General features: G+C 45.3%; 1 protein-coding gene across 5 annotated transcripts in view; it reads right to left on the bottom strand.

Annotated features, from left to right (window-relative positions):
- The window catches only part of Msra (methionine sulfoxide reductase A), a 322,939-nt gene that overhangs the window by 266,657 nt on the left and 35,376 nt on the right, over window positions 1-20,906 (bottom strand). Inside the window, exon 2 of one of the 5 annotated variants that reach the window (XM_032917521.1) lies at window positions 6,113-6,205. The exons of the other annotated variants lie outside the window; for them this stretch is intronic. The gene's annotated coding sequence lies outside the window, so the exon portion shown is untranslated. The remainder of the gene's footprint in view (window positions 1-6,112; window positions 6,206-20,906) is intronic. 5 annotated transcript variants of the gene reach the window in all.

Genomic DNA, 20,906 nt, shown 5'->3' with positions numbered 1-20,906 from the left:
TTTGGAAATGGGAACTCTGGCAGGTGACCCCTGCATGACCAGCAAGATGCCTGCAAGATTTCTGAAATCCTCCTCTCAATCTCTGGGATCATAGACAAGCACTACTACACCTGGCTTTACATGCATTCTGGGGGTTTAAGTCAGGCCCTCACACTTGTGTGGGAAGCTTTACCCACTGCACCTGACAGACCTTATTCTTGTGTATGGAGAGAAGGCAATGGGGAGGTGGCAGCCAAGCACAGGGTCAGCAAATCTGTAGAGTGCAAAGCCCCTTTTTGGGGAGAAGTAGGCTTGAAACTGGAACCATTTCTCCCCAAGACTCAACTTTCTGAAGCCTGTTGAGATGGGTAAAAGTTTGTGTTGAGGCAAGGAAGGAAACAAGATCCCATTGTGGGGGCCCAGAAAGCAAGAAGTTGCCTGCTCCTGAGCCAAGCTAACATGTGCACACCTGAAAGACAGAGAGACAGAGAGGAAGAGAGAAAGAGAGGAAGAAAGGAAGAGAGAACGACAGAGAGAGAGAGAGAGAGAGAGAGAGAGAGAGAGAGAGTGTCCAAGTGAACCAAGATGGCAGCCAGGCCCACCCTCCATTTAGCCTTTCCTGCCTCCCTGCCAGCTCTAAGCCTCATTTCCCTTGAGTGGCCTGTTGGATTCCCTGCCCATCATTCTCCTCCACACAGCAGTTCTCTACTGCCTGGAGCCCACGTGTTGTTTTCCTCTATGTCACAGATGTCACATGCCATGTTTGCTTTGATGTCCTAAAATCTGAAACTATCAGAGGAATGTGAAGCATGGTGTTCTGGAAGTTGCCATGCGGTGGTCCCGGCCTCCCCATCTCACCAGAGACTATTTCTATGAAACCTTGGCATGACCACTACATGTTCTAACCATCCATGGACTTCTCGCTTGATGATGACCAGATGAAACGGTTGAAAATTTAGCTTTCTGCATGGTTGGTGCTGCCTTTCTGAAAAAAATCCCACATATTTTTAGGCCTCTGAACTTCCAGAATGGTGTCTGCCAATGTGAGTATAAGCAGATGTGTGCTGGGCGGAGCCATGTGAAACTATGAATATCTGGCTCTTCTAACTCACAAGAAAAATAGAATTTGTACTGTTCAGCCTAGGTTTACCCAGCACAGGGGATGAGAAACTCACAGGCTATGGCTACTGACATAATTTCAGTTGCGGTGTGTGGTGCATTCTGGGAATTGAGAGTCACACTTCCATCTGACTGCAGTAGAAACTCAAGCATGGTGATGTACGTTAAACACTTAATGGAATATCTGGAACATGCATCAACACACAACTAACTGAGATCACCGATATTACCTGTGGCAAGACGACTTCCACTGTTTTCAACACTGTGGCATTAAATCTTACCCAAACATAACAGACAAAAACAGAAAGCACGTGAGGTGGAGCAGCACTGGCACTGGCACCCAAGAACACTGGCAGTTCTTTTGTCACCTTAGCATCCGTGTGTCAATAATTTGAAACACAAAGAGCCTTTAGCACATGGCTCTTCTCTGAAGTCATCTGAAGTCAGTACCCCAGTCCCCTGCAAGAGATGTCAACTTCCCTAAGATCAAGGACAGGGATTGAGCAGCTGGTCACACTATGGAAAGAGCCTCCCCAAGGCTCTTCTAAAGGAAAAGAGAGGGACTGGAGACACACTTTCGCTGTACAAATGCTTGCCACACAAGTGTGAGTTCGATCCCCTGCACCCACACAACAGCAGGATGCACCTGTAACCTTAGCCCTGGGAGAAGGAGGCAGTAGAACCCCTAAGGCTTGTTAGTGAGAGACACTGGCTCAAAAGTAGGATAAAGTACACTTGAGGAAGACACTCAGTGTCAACCAGTAGCCTACACCACACGCATACACACGTGACATACATGTGTATACACATATATACATAACACACAGAGAGAAAAAAGACAGACAGAGAGGGAGAAAGGGAGAGGAAGGGGGATATAAATACGCTGCCTATTTAAAGAGTGAACCACTAACACACAAGCTAGGCATCTGAACCTAAAATAAGGGTGCCCATCTCTTTCATCTTTGACTGCTGTAATTTCGACTCCGTTTTCCTCCCCACCTTCAAGCAAAGCTGAGGTCAACTGTCACACAAAATTTAAATGAAATTGCAAGATTTGTTCATTTAAGTTCCTCTGTTGGTTCCCTTGGCAACAGCTCCAACTCTCTCAGCCTATCTCCGATACAGAATACTCCAACAAGAGTTCTCTGGGGTTGATTTCTTAGAAAGCCCACAGTTGGAGCACTGTTTGTAAAACAGAATTTGAACAGAACATGTAATGACATTGACATTGTTAAACAAAGAATTCAAGAGGGCTCTTTGCAGACATATTTCAACTAGACATTTGGGGTAGATGCAGTGTTCTATCAGGACACAAAGGAGTCTTTGTTCCCCCCCCAAATATCCCACTCCTGTCTCTAAAATACTCAGGGTCTTTGTTCAGTCACCGTGAGGCCTAAGAGCTCAGATGCAAAGTATATAGCCACAGTGCTCCCCTGACTTGTGGCCATGGACCACAAGAACAATCACTCCAAAGCCCATGCAAGACAATGAACTCCACAGCCCAAAAGCTCTTATCCCCTGACTTTCTTAGGGAGAGTAAAAGAAAGGTATTCACCCCAAATAGAGAGAGATGATAGACAAAACAAAGCTTTCTTGTACAACCTGGTGAAGTCTCCCAGGGTTCCTTACAGGAGCATGGATGACTTAAGGCCAGGTGCACAATGGAAAAGTTCCACCTCTGGCCAACTTTTTATCTCTTTCTTGTGTATGTGTGTGCATGCCCCTGTATGGGTGGATACATGTATGGGTGAAAGTGTGCATGTGCATATACACGTTTGTGTATGCAGAATCCAGAAGACAATGGCAGGTGTCGTCCCTCAAGTGTCATGTAGTTATTCTTGTTGAGACAGGGTTTCTACTGGCATGGAATGTGCCAATTAGACTAGGCTGGCCAACTAGTGAGTCCCAGGAATATGCTTGTCTCTGCCTCCCCAGCACTAGGATTACAAGCATGGGCCATCAGAACCAGCTTATTTAAAGGTCAGTTGTAAGGATTGAGCTCGTTCTTGTGTTTACAAGGCAAACCCTTCATCAACTCCCTAACCCTTTATGTCACATATATTTAAACATTTTTAAAACCCAGTATATAGATCAGGCAGTGACGACTACAAGTCGAATTCTCAGGGAGAAGATCATATGGGAGCCTTAATACCCTTTCTCATCCCTCTAAGTGTCATTGGGAACAGCCCCATTACCACAGGCTCTGTGGTTCTGTTTATGTTGTTGCTGTGACTGTGGGCTAAGATGTCTTGTAGGTCATCACAACCACTCTGCCCCATGATATGGACTATCATGTTAAGCTGAGAAGACACACTATGATGTTCAAGTAGAAGGTAAAAACTGACAGTGCTGGAGTGTGTCACACAGACAGGTTATGCTGGCACTGTACCTGAGGCCCAGGCTGTGAGGAGCCAAGTCTTTTCTTGATTCCTTGGTAAAAATCAATCAACGTATACCTGGAATTCCATGACACTCACTCCCAACTACAGAGCAGAGAGGGGGAAGTATGAACATGGGCAAAAGGAAGCCCAGAGAGGCATATGGACATTTGCTCCAATGCAGGTTATTCCAAGCCAAATCCAAAGAGGTGGGGGAATAGATAAGAATGTGCATTCAAGTTAAAGTCCACCTCAGAGGATCACTCTGTGAGTTGGCTTTGCTTCATGCTCCAACACATCCCTTCACATAAGCAAGCCATCGAGCTTGAAGCTGAGCACCAGCACTGTGATGTCTTTTCCATTTAGGAACTGCTGAAGCTCAGGTGTGGACAGGCTCAGAGGTGAAGGGATGAGCTACAAAGACAGTGAGTAGTGGAGCCCAGCTTTGAACCTAGGCTCGTAGACCTTACATGCATTAGAGGGAGGTGCTCAGTTGTGATTTCACCATGACCCTGCCATCGTGACATTTATGATCAAGATCACCTTATCCAAAAGTCTTCTTGATTAGAGAGCCTGGGAGCCAGGGCACTCCTGTGGGACCTCCTCTTTCTAATTATCAGTCCTAGAGACTAGTCATGAGTGTCTAATGTACTACAGCACACAGTGCTGATGCTCCATCAACAAGGATCTCCACCTTCCAACTGCCCTTACTAATGGTCCGTAAGAACGTAGTCCTAAGGCCCCATCAGGCAGGCAAGACAGTGCACACAGGTAATAAGCCCAGCATGAGAAGACCAAGAGTTCAAAGTGAGGTGGGGTAGAGTACACATAATAACACAGGTCCAGGAACCACAGACATCTTTACAGACTTATCTATACCCAATAACTTTCCAACCCCATTTCCAATTGGGCAATGTAGGTTTTTATACATGTACTCTATAGAACTCAGTGAAAACTGGGTCCCTATTACAATTTCTACAAGGCCAGGCCTGCTGTAGAAACCTTCAGCCTCTCAGCCCAAGTGCCTGTGTGTAAATGGCCCCTAAAGGCCTAACTGTGGAGTCTAATGAGACTGGAAGTCCAAAAGCTACTGATGTGACCTGTTTGCCCTGTGACTGAGATCCTGAGGGAGCCACAGACTTTGGGCTTAGCGGCATACTCCTTACAGTTAACTATCGTATAGGATTGCTGTTGGGCTTTTTACATGTTCTGAAAGTTTATTCATGTTACAAAGTCAGGCTACTAGATACTTGATACTAGATACTTGCATATCTCAGACATGGCTGGGAGAGGACGGCTCTTTGTTCTTGGGTATGTGGCAGAAGACTGTCTTTCCTGGGTGTTTGTCTCCCTAAAAATTCAAGGCAGTGATATTCTTAAGAGGCACATTTCTTGAGGGTGATGTGTCCCGGGGGGTGGGGGGGCTCATGATGGCATCGGTGCCTTTCCAGGAGCTTCCTTCCTCTCTGATGTTCAGCAGAGAAGTGGCCAACTGCAACTCAGGAAGCAGTTCTCACCAGAAGCCACCAGTGCCTGTACCTTGGATGCCACAACACTCTAGGTGCAAAGAATAAATGCCTGCTGTCTGAGTCTCCTGGGCTACCACACTCAGATGGTCCACACTGTAACTGGATGTTACAGGAAACTGCCACAAGCACAGCTAACCATGGCCTGGTAGGGCTGCAGTTGTGCAAGGATCTGGCACCAATGATGGCAGAGAAGCCATCGGAGAGTCTTGTGGTAGTCTTGACAACTTGAGTTTGATACCCATTTTTCTTCTTCTATCTCAATAAAACTGTTATGGAAACAAATCTTTGAGCATATCTGTGACAGATTTTCCACATTGGGCTAGTTGAAATGGAAAGACCCACCTTAAATATGGGAGACACTGTTCCATGGGCTGGAGTACTGGACTGAATTAAAAGCAGAAAGTGGGGCTGGAGAGACGGCTCAGCGGTTAAGAGCACTGACTACTCTTCCAGAGGTCCTGAGTTCAATTCCCAGCAACCACATGGTGGCTCATGACCATCTGTAATGGGATCTGATGCCCTCTTCTGGTGTGTCTGAAGACAGCTACAGTGTACTTTGATAAATAAATAAACAAATCTTAAAAAAAAAAAAAAAAGGCAGAAAGTGAGTTGAGCACCGGCATTCATTACTCTGCTTCCTGACTGAACACATGGCCTGCTGCTTCATGTTCCTGCTGCCATGACCTTTTCTCCATGATGGACTGCACCCCCAAACATGAGCCTAAATAAACCCTCCCTCCCTTCTGTCCTTCCTTCATTCCTTCCTTTTTTCCTTCCTTCCTTCCTTCCATAAGGTTTTTTTTATTATTATTATTAGAAAGATAACTAATACGAAGCTTGTTTTGTGAATGGAGACTCTGCTTCCTCTGACCCAACTCCCTGTTCACAGAATTATCAGGATCCATGTCACATCAATGAACAGCATACTCAGGAATGGAAAATGGCAAACACCCTTGAGCATTTGATTGACAAATTGGGCAGATTCACTCTGTGAAACCTTGAGAGGAGACAACATGTATCAATCTTCCCTGGTTTTGTCTTTTTAGTCAGTTAAGAAACCAAAACCCTCACTAAGAAATTGCAAAAGCCAGGTGAGGAGGTGCACGCCTTTAATTCCAGCACTCAGGGAAGCAGTGGCAGGCGATCTCTGAGGTAGGCTGGTCTACAAAGTCAGTTCCAGGGCTGTTACACAGAGAAACCCTGTCAAGAGAGAGAAAGAAAAAGAAAAGAAAAGAAATTTCATAAAAGGCTTATGAACATTGTTCCCATCTTCTCCAAGAATCCATTGCTCTCAATTAGAATAACTGCTTTTTCTGTTACAAAGAAATGGCGTACAAGAGGAGATGCTGCTGGTTGCTTTAGAGAGAAATCGAGTTTATGCTCCTTGGAAAAGGCCTGGCCAAGTCCCTTCTGTTCAGGCGAGGCTAATGTGGTGTCTCCAGGTCAGAAACACACGCAGCAATGGAGTCTCTAGACTAGATGCCAGCTGACACATGCCACAGGCAGTGGGGGACAACAGGATCTCTGCTATCTTCTGAGGTAGTGGTCATACGGATGCAGACTAGATTCCCTGTGTGAGGCCTGGAGTTCCAGACCACTAATCAATAGTCGATAATCCCTTCTCTGGGAGGTCAGAAGTATACATACGTCAAGAAACTTCTAACCTCAGCAGGCCCTACTTTACATTACTCCTGCCCTACAGATTTGCAAACACTATCCTACCAGTACCAAGCACCTGCCTTGTGGTCATCATCTCTCTCTTTGCAAGCTAATTGCTACCTGCCCGAATCCTTTCTAAGTAAAAATAATTAAGCACTACTTCATCTCTCTCCTTGGCAAGGCCTGCTTTGTCCCCATCAGCTGGATGTCATTTTTCCCTAGCTAAGTTTCCACAGATTTTGTGCCATTGTGTATAAACATCTGGCCTTCCATGTTGCATGGTGGATATGAACACACAAATGACCCCTTTTCTGCAAGCCACCTTCAGGAGAGAAGACTCCTGATTTACTTCTGAATCCAGGGTGTGTGGCAGATAGTCCATCAGGAAGGAAATAAGAAGGAAACAAAGGGACAAAGGAAGAAGCCAGAGTCTGTGTCCTTTCCAATAACTTTTATGGTTCTGGAGTTGGCGAAAACAAGCTGAGCTTGCTTCCACAGACCATTAACATTTCCATATCCACGCTCAGCTTGCTAATAAAAGCATGTGCAGGATTCTGAAAGGCCCTATAAGAAAGATTTTATATCCTGGTTTTAGCATCTCTGGCATCTGTGGCATCTAACACCCGAGAAGGCAATTCCTCTGAGGTGTCGTTAGCTTTCTATGTGCCTTCAAAGCCACAGAGACAATGTGCTGGACTCTGCAAAGGATGCTAGTTTCCTTTCCAGCTGCTGCAACACACACACACACACACACACACACACACACACACACACACACACACACACACACTTCTTAGCTACCACTGGAATTGTCATTGGCTTTGTGTGCCTTCAAAGGCACCATGAGAGTCACAGCCCAATGCTATTATTGGGGCTGCCCACTTCCTGGTGTGATATCAGAAGAACCCTCCAAAGTCTCTTTGTGTGTACAGTTTATGTGAGTGTGGAGTGATGCAAACATTATTTTTCTGGTGAAATGCCTGGTCTGCAAAGCCAACCCAATTTTTACCTCATAGTTTCCTGGTGAAGAAAGGTCTAGGGGGCAATAATCCAAACAGTAACGGCCCTTATTTTACCCACACTGATAGAAAGAGAACAGTGCCTGTGGCACCCTCAAATCTAAAATACTATTCATATATATGGTGGCATTTAACATATCAAGAATCTTGTGGTAGGGATCAAGATTCTGTCGATACTTCCATTGAGTCATCCATCAACCAGAGTTCAGGCTCTCAACGTGCCCTAAACAGTATTGTCTGTTATGGTGGAATTCAGGCAGTTTCTACTTCAAGCAGCCTCTAAGGCAAAGCATTCCCCTGATCTATGAATGGTAAGGATTCCTTACCTGGGCCTGATGGGCACATGGGTGAGGGTGTCCAAACACTGCCAAATGTTTACCACCCCTGATAATGCCAGCAATGCAGCTCAATCATTGTGATCATAAGAAGTATACATCCTGTATGCCCTGCTCCCACGCACATCCCCTGTCATTCTCAAGGGCTGTCAATACTCCCAACAGATTGATGGGTAGGAGCTTACGAACTCACAGTCTAAGATCCATATCACCACTACATATTACCATATTGCCATGTTATAGATATGCATATTGTACGGCTAGAGGGAGAAAGGGGAAATGCAGGAAATGGAGCTAGTGTTGGCTGAATGCAACTCCATGCAAGTCAGAGACAGCCTCATAGATAAAGAGGTCTGGATATGGACTCAACCACTTACATAGAACGCTGGGTCCCTGGTCCTTTGCTTTCTGAGCCTCCCATGGCTAGGACAGAGGACTGAACTTTAAGGATCTCATTTTGGATGAAGTGTAAACTTAATGCTGCCTTTCTGATCGACACCGTCCAAGCCAACGGGATTTAGTTCTGTATCATCTTGGGCTTTCCGGCACTGATGTTTTCCTTTTCTCCTCCGGCTCCTGAATCTTTTTTTTTTCTTTTCTCACTTCTAAATTTGTTTTCTCATTTTTTATTAATTCTTTGAGATCATATCATGTATTTGAATCACATTTACCTTCCTTGCCCCAATTTCTTCCAGACTCACTCCCAGTCTATTCCTACCCAACACTGTGTCCTCTTTTTTATAGCCCATCTAGGGCAGCTTGTGTGGCTGATCCTTACTTTCCCTCTACCCGCAGCTATCCATTGCCAATAGCTGAGGAGCTCCTGGCAACCCCTTTCCGTGCTGGGACGCTGCGTCTTCACATCCGTGGACAGTGGGGGCAAGACCAGGGAGTGAGCACTGGCTCAATGATGAAGCAAGTAAAAGTGTTTTTCAAATCATTTCTTCACCTCATTATTTTATACATGCAACACTTCGTTCAACTCTCTCACAACCCTAGGAGATGTACATGTATTTAATTCTCATTTTTAAGATCAAGTACATTTTCTGAATCTTTTTTATTATAGGACCTATGTCTACACACATCTCTACCTGTAGGACACGGCACTACATCATTCCCAGGAAAGAGTGTGCGTAAAAACCTGTGATGTCAAGGCGACCTGTGATAGATGGTGTCTTAGCTTAGAGTCGTTGGCAGGAGGAAACCTCAAGCAAGCAATCATCTCCATCGATTGGCCTGTGGGAGTGTCTGTGTTTGTGAGACATTTTCTTTATTGTCAATTTTTGTATGATGGCCCAGGCCACTGTGGGTGGTGACAACCCTATGCATGTGGGCCTAGGTTATGGAAGAAAGCAGTCTGAAAAGGCCATGGAAACCGAGCCAGTAAGCAGACTTCCTCTACCGTCTCTGTCTCTGTTCCTGCCTCTAGGTTCTTGTGTGAGTTCCTGCTGACTTCTCTCAGTGATGGGCTGTGATAGCGCAGTACAAGCCAGATAAATCCTTTCCTCCACTAAGCTACTTTTGCTTATGGTGGTTATTAGAGCAACACGAATCAAAGCAGAAGAGGGAAGAAGCCAAAGAAAACTTAGGCCAGGTTGTCAGTTAAGAGACAGTGCCTGCAGTGTATGGAGTACACCCCATGTGAGCATAAGGACTCAACTTTGGAACCCTAGAATCCATATAAAGCCAGGTGCAGTACTGCACATCTGTAATCCCAGCACTCCTCCAGCAAAATCTGAGACAGAGACAGGGCAAGTCCAGAAGTTTGAGGGCCAGCTAGCCTAGTAGCCACAACGGTAAACAAGAGACCTCATTTACTATGGAGACAGGAAATCCTCCTGAGCACCAGTGCTGCAGAAAGTCGGTATAAAGTATAATTAACACAACAGGCTTTGAACACCACTCACTCTTGCACGCCCGTTGCATAATAAGCATATACTGAGCTTTTGTTGTATGAATGGCATAAGAAGGAAGAGTCAAGCAACAAAGGCCTTTACTGCAGGTGGAGAGCAGGTGTAGCATGGCAATCCTTTCCCTGTGGGACCTGCTAAACCAAACCTCAAAGGTTCCACCTCAGGAGAACAGGCTAACATGAGTGGTTTGAGTCTGGCAGTCAAATATGGGCTATGCAGTGATGTCATCTGACCTTGAATCTACATATGGCAATGTTTAGTCCTGCTGGAATTTTAAGAAGAAACTGTAAAGGTCTCTGAGAACCATCTGGCAAGAAGGAGCACAGGTCTTCTGTCCTCCTCTCCCCAGGTACACCATGGTCCGCAGGCAGGCCCATGGCATGCTGTGGCTCAGGAGGAACTCCCCTTCAGAGCCCTGAGCAGGTGGCACATAATCCCATACAAAAAGAAAGAAAAAAAATCCCACATCTGGCCAATACAAAAACCAACCTTCTAAAAATCTCTGAGAAAAATATCCCAAGTTCAGGATTTAAATATCCATATACCATAAACATTTTAAAACTGGTTTCATTTCTAGATTTCTTTATCTGTATGTACTCAAAGTCTGGCAATTTAAAATTACTGATCCCTCCTACTTAACTACTACAGACTTTTGAATTTTAATCAAGTAGCTGTAGTAACCTAATTCTTTTTTATCAATTAAAAAAAAGTGCCTGAATCCCAGTATCAAAAATTCATTGATTGTGTTTGATGTTAAAAAGAAGGTTTCAGGAATTGTGACTACATTTTGGGGTCCCTCTATAGTTACCAGATGATACAGGGAAATTTAGGGTCCCCTCAGGTTTCTTTGTTTCATTAATAAACAAATTTAAGAATAAATTCCAACCGAGGCTTAGGGATTAAAAGAAGAAAAGCTCTAAGTCAGGCAAGCTATAAACCCCTAGCCCCAAGGAGAAACATGGAGGAGAGAGGAAAAAAATGCCATGTCATTTATTAAACTAGCTTAGAGGTCAGACACGTGGTAGACAGACACATGGTGGATAAGGGGAGTGATGGTTTGTGTAGGCTTGGCCCAGGGAGTGGCACTATTAGAAGGTGTGGCCCTGTTGGAGTAGGTGTGTCACTGTGGGCATGGGCTTTAAGACCCTCATCCTAGCTGCCTGGTTGTTAGTATTCTAGCAGCCTTCATATGAAGATGTAGAACTCTCAGCTCCTCCTGTACCATGCCTGCCTGGGTGCTGCCATGTTCCCACCTTGATGATACTGGACTGAACCTCTGAACCTGTAAGACAGCCCCAATTAAATGTTATCTTTATAGGAGTTACCTTGACCAAGTAACTGTGACATCTGTTCACAGCAATAAAACCCTAACTAAGACGGTGGGCTTTAGAGAAAGAATAAGGAAGACCAAAATGTTAGCAAAGCCCAAAATGTTAGGGAAAGCATGTTTAGAACAAATACAGAAAGAAGGTAAGGGAAAAAAATCACACTTTTCTGAACAATCTGATTTTCAAACCAGGCAGACTTATGAAGCAGCATAGTTGCAGCCCCATAATCCACTGGCTGCACTTGGGATGGGAGTCTGGGGAAGGAAAAGTCTCTCATTAAAGGGGTAGTTCTTCCACCCATCTCTTTAGCATGACTTAAGGAGAACTTGCCTTCCTAAGATGGTCCTCAGCTAAGTGACTGACTACAGGGCCAATCGGTAGGTAATGTTAGGTCTCCAACCAGGGAAGGCTTTTTCTACTCTAACAAGACCTCTGGAAAGCCCCAATTCCTAAACTAACATCTTTTCACTGTACCTGAGACACTATACTCTGGCCACAACTACGCTTGAGGAACAAAACAGACCATTAAAATGACCACTAAACACATGACCTCTAAACCATTCATGGTTCAAAATGGAATTACTTAAACAAACGGTCCAGAACTCATTCATTCCTCCATGCCATCTAAACTTTTCCCCCACTGTGCTGGGCCCTGCTAGAGTCTCCCCAGACCTGATCTTGTGCCCTGAGCCCTTGGAGGAATGAATGATATCACTGTTTCAAGGTTTCCATGATGAGAGGACAGACATCTCCCACCATGGTCAGGTTTGCTAACAATCTGTAGAAAGGACACTGATCTCGCAGTGGAAGCCATCTCTACACCCACACCAATAATCAAAAGAGGCCCTGATCCATGCTCTGTCCCTGCAGGCATCCCAAGACAGTAGTATGCAGGACAGGGAGGCCAGAAAGTCTCCCAGTAATCAAGAAACACCTCAAAGGAAACTCCAGCCTTCCATGCTCCCTGAAACAATCTGTCACAATTACTGGACTCATCTGGAAAATCCGGAAGGCTAAGCCAGTGCACTGGGTCACTCGTGACTGACACAGAGCAGCAAGTGCTTCAGCATGAAGAGGGAAGAAGTGAATTGCATCAGGGCCTCTTGTTGAAGTGTATGCTTTCCTTTCCTCTCACAATTTAATATCTCTATTTAATGACAAAATGAATTATCCTCCAAAATAGCAAATGTTCACTACCTTTCTAAATAATAAAATACATTTTCCCAGCACACAAACTGATCGCTTTACTCTTACACCAGAACTGATGTGAAATTACATGTCATGAATTATTCATGTCACTCAATTTAATTCAATTATTTTTACTGAATTTCATATCTAATCCATAAAAAAAAATGTTTAACTCAACCACCCCCAAAATCACGCCTGCATTCTTGAATAATAGATTTCTTGCAAAATTTCAAGGAAGATAAGTGGCTATCTGGTTGGAAATGGCAAGGCAGATCACAATCACAATGATGAAAATAATTTTAACTATTTAGCCATACCTCCTGTTCTATTTACCGACTGATGTCTCATGGAAGATAGCCTATTTAATATCAAACTAGAATCAGAGCAGCAGGGAGAGCGTCTCAGATCCAATTACAGCACCACAGCCATTTAGCTTTTCTGCAGAATTCATACCTAGAGCAGGCCAGTGGCCAGAACGTGGCAGCGCCACACCCAGTGCAAAGGGACTCTGAATAGCTCAGGAAAAGCCATCTTTCCCTCTCCCTAGACGTAAGCCCTTTGCAGCCACACCACCATACGCCCTGGCTTCTCAGCCTTCCTCTTACCACTTTCTCCCTGGAAATGTTGACACTTTGTCTGATGGTCTTCCACTTGTCTCCTGATCTGCCTGTCCACCCCAAATCCCACCATCACCTTGGGCCATCTCAATGTCCACAAAGTTCCTCTACATCTTTGGATACCCTTTGCTTATACCACTCACAGTGTAGCTACCTCCAAACATGTGCCCCTCTACCCACGCAGCCCCAGAGCCAACAGGCCCTTATTTAATGCTGCCTTACATGGCCATTCCCAACACCCCTGTTCTCTTCAGCATCACGCTTCCACTGTCTCAGCCCTAATCCATTCTCTGGATGCGCTTGCCCTTCCAGCCAGAGCACAGTTTAATCCCTTTCTTTTTCACGGGCCAGAGAACAGCTTGCTTGCTTCCTTGCTCGCCTGCCTGTCTGTTTGGGGACAGGGTCTCATGTACTTCAGCCTGGCCTCAAACTCCATGTAGCAGAAATGACTCTGAACTTCCAGTCCTTCTGTCTGGACTTGCAAAGTGTGCACCACTGCACCCAGTTTACTGAGTGCTGTGGATGAAACCTAGAGATTGGTGCAGACCTGGCAAGCATTCTACCAACTGAGCCACATGCCCATCCCGAGTCATCTAGCTTTGTCCTTCCTTTATGCCATCAATGTCCAGGGACCTGCTCCCTACCCCATGGCTCCCACAGACTGGGTTGTTCTGACAGAGCAGGCTGCATGTACTGCTGAGCCCGGGTCTCTTTCCCTTTGGCTTCTGCCTTTTGTCATCTTTCCTTACCAGCTTCAGAAGCTGTCTTGACTCCTAGAGGGACCTGTGTGCTTGATAGATACTTTATTCATTCATTCATTCATTCATTCATTCATATATATATTTGAGTCTTGCCTCCATACCTTGCTTGTTAACAACACCTGCAGCATGCTGGGTAACACCATTCACTCTTTAAGCATTACTATGCTAACATACAGAGTATTCTCTTTAAAATGGTGCCATTCTTGTGATTGTCACAATCCCACCTTTCTGGTAGATTCATATCTGCAGTGGCCAAAGGCACAACTCCAAAGTTAGAGTTGGAACCCAGAGATCTAAAGTAGTTAAGAATATGGTACAGGGGTAAAATGTCCCCACAGACTTCTATTTTAAAAGTTGGCCCCCAGCTGGTGGTGGTATTTTAAGAGATAGTGGAACCTTTAGAAAGTGGGCCTGGGGAAGGGGTGTGCTTTGAGGTTTATAACCAGCCTTATTTCCAGTCCTGTCTCTGCTTCCTGATCCACAGAGATGGTGGCAAGCAGACCTACAATCTCCCAGCATCATGATGCCACCATACCTTCCCTGCTGTGGTGGACTGTGTCCCCTAAACTAAATCAAAACAAATCTTCACTCCCTTATGCTGCAACCATGTCCACCCCCACCAGATCCCTGGACTGTTCTGAGCATCTGCCTCTTCCTCACCCCAACCTACAGAACACAGCTTGAGGATAGCACAGCCATGGGCTGATGCAATGACAAGTATAGATAGACGCCAGCCTCGTGCAGATCTGTGCTCTATGGAGTCCCTCTCCGGGCTCCAACCAGCCCCCTCTCCACCTCCTCTTTCTCAAACCTTTACATGCCTTAGGATCCCACATCATCATCTCACTCCTACCTCACAGAGAAAGCTAGGAACCGCCCACCATTGCCAGCAGCATCCATGCCAAGAGCCTCATGGCACCCATACTCTCTCAGTGGCATTTTTAAGTTACTAGCTTTCACTGAGTTCTAAAATCCTGAGCAAGACAAGCGCAAACAAAAGCTTCCCCCCTGCATGTGTGGTGTGTATTAGTCCACGTTTCCAAGCCATCAGCCTCTTCCAATTAGTAGAGCAAGCACTCACCTCAACCATGAGAACCCCACAGCATACTTAGTTGGCTCAGGTAATTGTGCTCTTCAGTAGAGGAATTAATTCTACCATGGCCAAACACAGGCAAGAGAATCTGCGAGAATCAATTTCCAACCAATCTCTCAGTTGTCCAGTCTCCTAACAGTGTCTCCCACTGGCCAACACACTAGAGTCAGAGAGCCAGAAAGCCCTTTGGAGTATATGCAGCCCATCCAAGCACAGGGCAGGTCTAGAAAATCAAATGGAGAATAACATTCAGAAGAATTGATTGAGTACAACCAAAACTGATCCTTGGCAATGTTGGGGGCTCTAGAGGACTTGGAAACACCGGATCTGTAGTCTGTGACCCACTTCCATTCTTTTTTTTTTTTTTTTTTAGATTTATTTATTTATTGTATAAGTACATTGTAGCTGTACACACCAGAAGAGGGCATCAGATCCCATTACAGATGGTTGTGAGCCTCCATGTGGTTGCTGGGAATTGAACTCAGGACCTCTGGAAGAGCAGAGAGTGCTCTTAACCACCGAGCCATCTCTCCAGCCCCGGCCCACTTCCATTCTTAAAACTGCACTGCCCTGCTCCTCTTCTGGCCTAGGGTAGTAAAACCGACACTAACTGCTGCAGCCTCTGCCCACCCCCATTTGTTTCTCTTGACCCTGACCATACTTTTGTAGGTAGTGTCTTTGCTAAACTGCAGTCATTCACCCTGGGTACACTTCTCCTCGGATCTCAGCCTGCCCCGGGAGCTTCGAGTACTGTAGAAACAACCCAAAACTTCACTGTCCCTAGTATTCTACCCAAGTTATAATTCTGGAACATATCCCTCCAGCCATATTGCCTCTTCTGCAGAAAGGCTCACCTTCACTGACCATCTGGAACTTTCTAAGAATTGAGCACCCAACACTTTTTTTATCTGGCACAACATCTCGGAACAGTTTTCTCTCCAAGATGAGAGTTGAGTGTGAATCATCTTTGGGACCCACATGCTGATCAGAAAATCAAATACACACAACAGTGCCTTACCCTAATTGCTTCTCCATTTAAGTGCACCCCACACTTGAGTCATTCAACCCACACCACCAGCAGAAAATGTGTAACCAGTCCTCTGCCACTTCCTCCAGATGCTATGGAATGTGACCAACAAAAACACAAATGACATGCCCTGCTGTGTCCTGTCACCTTGTTCAACAGGACTCTTTTCTTTCCACAAAGGCCTGTTCATATTTTATTATAAAGATCTGCATTTTGTGGACAAATTATATATCACTATTAGAATATGCCAGAAATAATGCCCCAGATAATGGGTCTCCATGGAGCTAATAGCTTCAGCTCTCCAAGTGATCTTATGCAGATATAACTCTGCACTGTAAGGAGGCAGAATTGTAGTCTATATAGATGTCCAAAAGGCTAAAATGTGACCCCTGATCCCGAGTGTTCACAAGAGGTTTACAAAGTCCTGGGAACAGAGGTATTTTCTCTGGGGCAGCGGTTCTCAACCTTTCTAATGCTATGACCCATTAATACAGTTCCTCATGTTGTGGTGACACTCAGCCATAACATTATTTTCATTGCTACTTCATAACTGTAATTTTACTACTGTTATGGATAATAATGTGAATATCTGTGTTTTCCAATGGTCTTAGGCAACCCCTGTGAAAGGGTTGTTTGACCAAACAGGGGTCACAACATACAGGTTGAGAAACACTGTTCTGGAGTCTCCAAAAACTGCTTTAAGTGTGGCTATAAATTATAGAGATCAGGTCAAACATTGCAAATTAAGGACTGTGTCAAGGATGATGTATAGGGGTACAGGGAAGCAGTGGGAAACAAGGGCATCAAGATGGCTGTGGCTTGGTTATGGAAAATCTCAGAGACTATGCTGAAGCATTTGAACACTGTTATAATGTCATGGGACCTCACAGAAACCCCTTGAGTGAAGACTCGGCTAGACCCACAGTATTCCCAATCACAGTGGGCCTAAGGAAGGCCATGGAATTAGACCATACCATACAGAATTGGTTGCACCCAGAAGGGTTGTTTTTCAAATACATGAAATGAAGCCCCATGTGGGAATTAGTCTTTGTGCAGAACAACTCTAGAAGTAAAAGAAAAGGGATGGGTTGGGGGTTGAACAGGAAAGTAACAGAAGGGAAGACCACAGAATCACAGCTCAAGAAAACCACTGGCTGGAGATGGTGCAGACCAGACACCAGTGAGAGGCATCTCCTCTGTGAGGGTTAAGAAATGCACTTGACACAGACACTGCAGAAGGGATGGAAGGACCAGAGGAGTGACTTTGCTGGTGAGAATATGGAAGTCATGCTCCATCAGAAGACTGTGAAAAAGCATAGGGCACATTTCCAGAGCATCTTCCTGAGGTATTCAATACACACGCTGGTAAGAAACAGGCTTGTATGAATGGCTTCTCTGAACAAATGCTAAACCTTTTTTCAGCAGTGAGACTAACATGGTTGACTCTCTTTTGGTGCCAGACACCTTCCCCATGGGAATCTCAACATCCAGTAAGCGAGGAGAGGCTTCACAAAAGCCCCAGGCCCACAGAGTCTGCAGTCTGAAAAAAATCATCTAGAGATAATTAAAAATGATATAAACCAGGGGTGAAAACCTGTCTACTATAATCCTGGGTATATATGTGCGTGCCTGTGTGTGTGTGTGTGTGTGTGTGTGTGTGTGTGTGTGTGTGTGTGTGTGTGTGTGTGTGTGTAAAGGTGGGCACACACACACTACAGTGTGCATGTATGTTGAGGTCAGAGACTGCCTTGGGTGTCAGTCCTCACCTGGTTTTTGAAAGATTCTTTTCATTGTTCCATTACATATGCAAGTCAGCTGACATGAGCTTCCAGGCATCCCCAGGTCTCTATCTCTCATATTTCCATAGGAGTCCTGGAATTAGAGAAGACTAAACTATGCTCTGGGAGTTCGTGTCAGTTCTGGAGATTCAAACTCAGGTCCTTATACTTGTGTAGCATGTGATTTTACCCATTTCTCTAGGCCCTGTGTCTTACAATCAGAAGAAAATTTTCATTAGAATAGACTAAGTCCTTCTTGTTTCAAACCCATCCTCAAACAATATATTAATGAACTAACGTAGAGAGACAAGGGACAAGAGTGTGAGCCTCAGTCAAGATAGAATGATGCCACTGGCCAGGAGCTCAGATATGTCTCTGGAATGTGTGATATATGTGTGATGTAGTCAGACTCCGCTTACTGCCTGAGAGCCCTAGAATGAAAAATACAGGCTTCTGAGAAGGAGAAACAGCTGCTCCACTAGGGGCGAGTACGCTCCCCTAGCTCAAATGTCCTAGTTAGGTTTCTATGGCTGTGATGAAACACCATGACAAAATCAAGTTGGGGAGGAAAGAGTCTATTTGGCCTTCACTTCCACAAAGTAATCCATCATTGGAGGAAGTCAGGACAAAAGCAGTGCTGGAACTCAGAGGCAGGAGCTGATGCAGAGGCCACGGTGGGGTGCTGCTAACTGACTTGCTTCCCATGGCTTGCTCAACCTGTTTTCTTAGAGAACCCAGGACCACCAGCCCAGGGATGCACCACCTTCAATGGGCTGGGCCCTTCCACATTAAATGCTAATTAAGAATATACCCTACAGCCAGATCTCATGGGAGTGTTTTCTCAATTGGGGTTCTTTCCTCTCAGATGACTCTAGCTTGTGTCAAGTTGACATAAAACTAGCCAGCACAGCTAACTCTGTAGATGTCAAAGCTGAGACTTGATTTGAGCGCACTGACTTTTTACTTGCTCCTGGCACGAAACCCCAAGCTAGCAAAGACTACATTGGCAATGGTTTTGGACTGCAGGGTAATGCCTGAACACATCCCTGGTAGTTCCACTGTCCAAAAGACGGAGTGAATGACTTCACCTCTTCACCTGTTCACTAAAATTCCTCATCAGACAAACAGAATTACCAAACTGCTCTTTCAGAGGCCAATAAGGTAGTTTCAGATGCATATGTCTGGATGTCAACCATGTGCCTTAAGACACAAAGAAAGCATGGATGTCCTTAGCAAGCCGATGCTACAAAGACTATTTAAGTCGCTTTGAAATCAAGCACCAGGAAGGAAAGCGTTAACACTGCCTTTGCCTGTGATATCTAAGGCTTCCTCTGCCTCTGCCAAAGTACTTACTTTAAAGGCAGTCGCTACATTCACTTCATCTCCTGGCCTTAATTTAGGTTCTGCTATGCTCGACAATTTCAATGCCAAGAGGAAGAGACTGAGTGAGGAAGGGACATACTGGTCTGAACCTGGAGAGCCGATCTAATTGAAGTGAAAAAAAATTAAAACCCTCCTCCATCTGCTCAGCACACCTGCTGATGGAGCACAACCACAGGTAGGGAGGAAATCCATCAGAGAGCAGTTATAAATAGACTTTTATTTCATCTGCTAAGAGCTTGGCAGCCAAGGTGGGAGGGCTGCCTACGCGCTGGCAGCCAGGAGAAAGCACTGTGCTGCTTTTAAGCTTCGGTGGGAGGATTGGAGCGAAAGGGAACTAAAAAACAATGAAATCTAAAGTGGGATGAAATAAAATGAGGCGAAACTCCCCGAAGCTGATGTGGCCACCAACCAGCGTGCAGTTTAAGACTGTCAGACTGTGGTGAAAGATGGGGAGACCTGACGACAGGTCATGCCCCCTCGTAGGAATCGCGTGGAGACAGACAGGCTCACCCGTCATCTCTACAACAAAATTGGCAAACAGCGACCCCCTTTTGGTTATTTATAAGATGGAACGGGAAAAAAGAGCTCTGGGTTTGGTCTCTGCACTGCCCTGCCACTAGCTGACAAACTAGATAGCATTTGATGGCTGGGGCTGATGTGTCCATGAAGGAGAAATGGGCATGTCAGTGGACCATCCTGGCAGAGGCATTTGGGTTCCTCGTCCCCGATGAGAAACAGTCATTTTTCACATCCTGCTGCCTCTAGAATGGGCCTCACAGCCAGGTCAGAAAACAGCAGTTAAATTGGGGGGGATCAGTTTCAAGGGAGCACATGAAAGAGTCTGCTGGACACAATGGCTGCCCAAGGTGGACCTAATGTAGTATTTGGATCCAGAAACTCAAGGGCAAAATGTCAGCAGTTCTATTTCTAAATAAGGCCCTGGAGAAAGAGGTGAGGGAGAAGGGGGGTGGTTATATTTATCTCACTTGCAGAAGTATAGGTTCTCAGAAACCTCCCTCATCCCCAAGAACATTAAGGGTATCATCAAGAAGATAATGACCCACTATTCTGTCCCCACCAAGGACAACAAGAGAAATGGGATTGGCTGTGTCAAGGGAGAACCGAGTTAAATGGAAGAGCTTCCTGGCAGCAAAGGTTATTAAACACCAGGAAGGGAAAGCAGTGGAGATTAGGGGTGCTCCCGGGAGGTCTTTTCAAAAAGCAGAATAGCTTCCCAACTACCTGAGGTCACTTAGGTGCTGCCTGCCAGCTCCTGTGCCCTTGATCTGGGAGCTAGCTCGCCACCCAGTCCAGGTCCAGCCGAGGGACAGCTACTGCCCTTCTTTTGTAATGAGCTCTCAGAAGGAGAATAAGAACTAAGAAAATGGCAAGAGCACTCGTGGAACTATAACTTGCTTTTCCTTATTTAAATAGTACATTGGGATTTTGTTTTCTTTCTTTTTCTACTCCTCCTCTTCTTCCTCCTCCTCCTTTATATATTTCCAGAAATGACGAAACTGCATCCTCACAGCTCTGCTTTTCTAAAGCATTAACAGGAACACGGGTGGGAGATGGTGTATGTGTATGTTCTGAGCTCACGGTGCGGTCAGGCTCTGCGGTGTGGTGCACCTCCAAGTACTGCTCCTCTTAGGAAACTGTGGCTCCAGTGTCAGGGTCACACAACTAGCCACAAAGAGACCAACCCAAGAACCTCTTCACTATACAATTCTAAACGCTTTAAAAAACATTTTGTTTTTAATTATGTGTACTTGTGTGTGTTATGTATGTTGTATACAGGAG

The sequence above is a fragment of the Rattus rattus genome, chromosome 12 (assembly GCF_011064425.1).
Source record: "Rattus rattus isolate New Zealand chromosome 12, Rrattus_CSIRO_v1, whole genome shotgun sequence".
In the NCBI taxonomy this organism is placed as follows: domain Eukaryota; kingdom Metazoa; phylum Chordata; class Mammalia; order Rodentia; family Muridae; genus Rattus; species Rattus rattus.
Note: the sequence above shows the minus strand (reverse complement) of the source record. Positions and strands in the feature narration are given on the sequence as shown.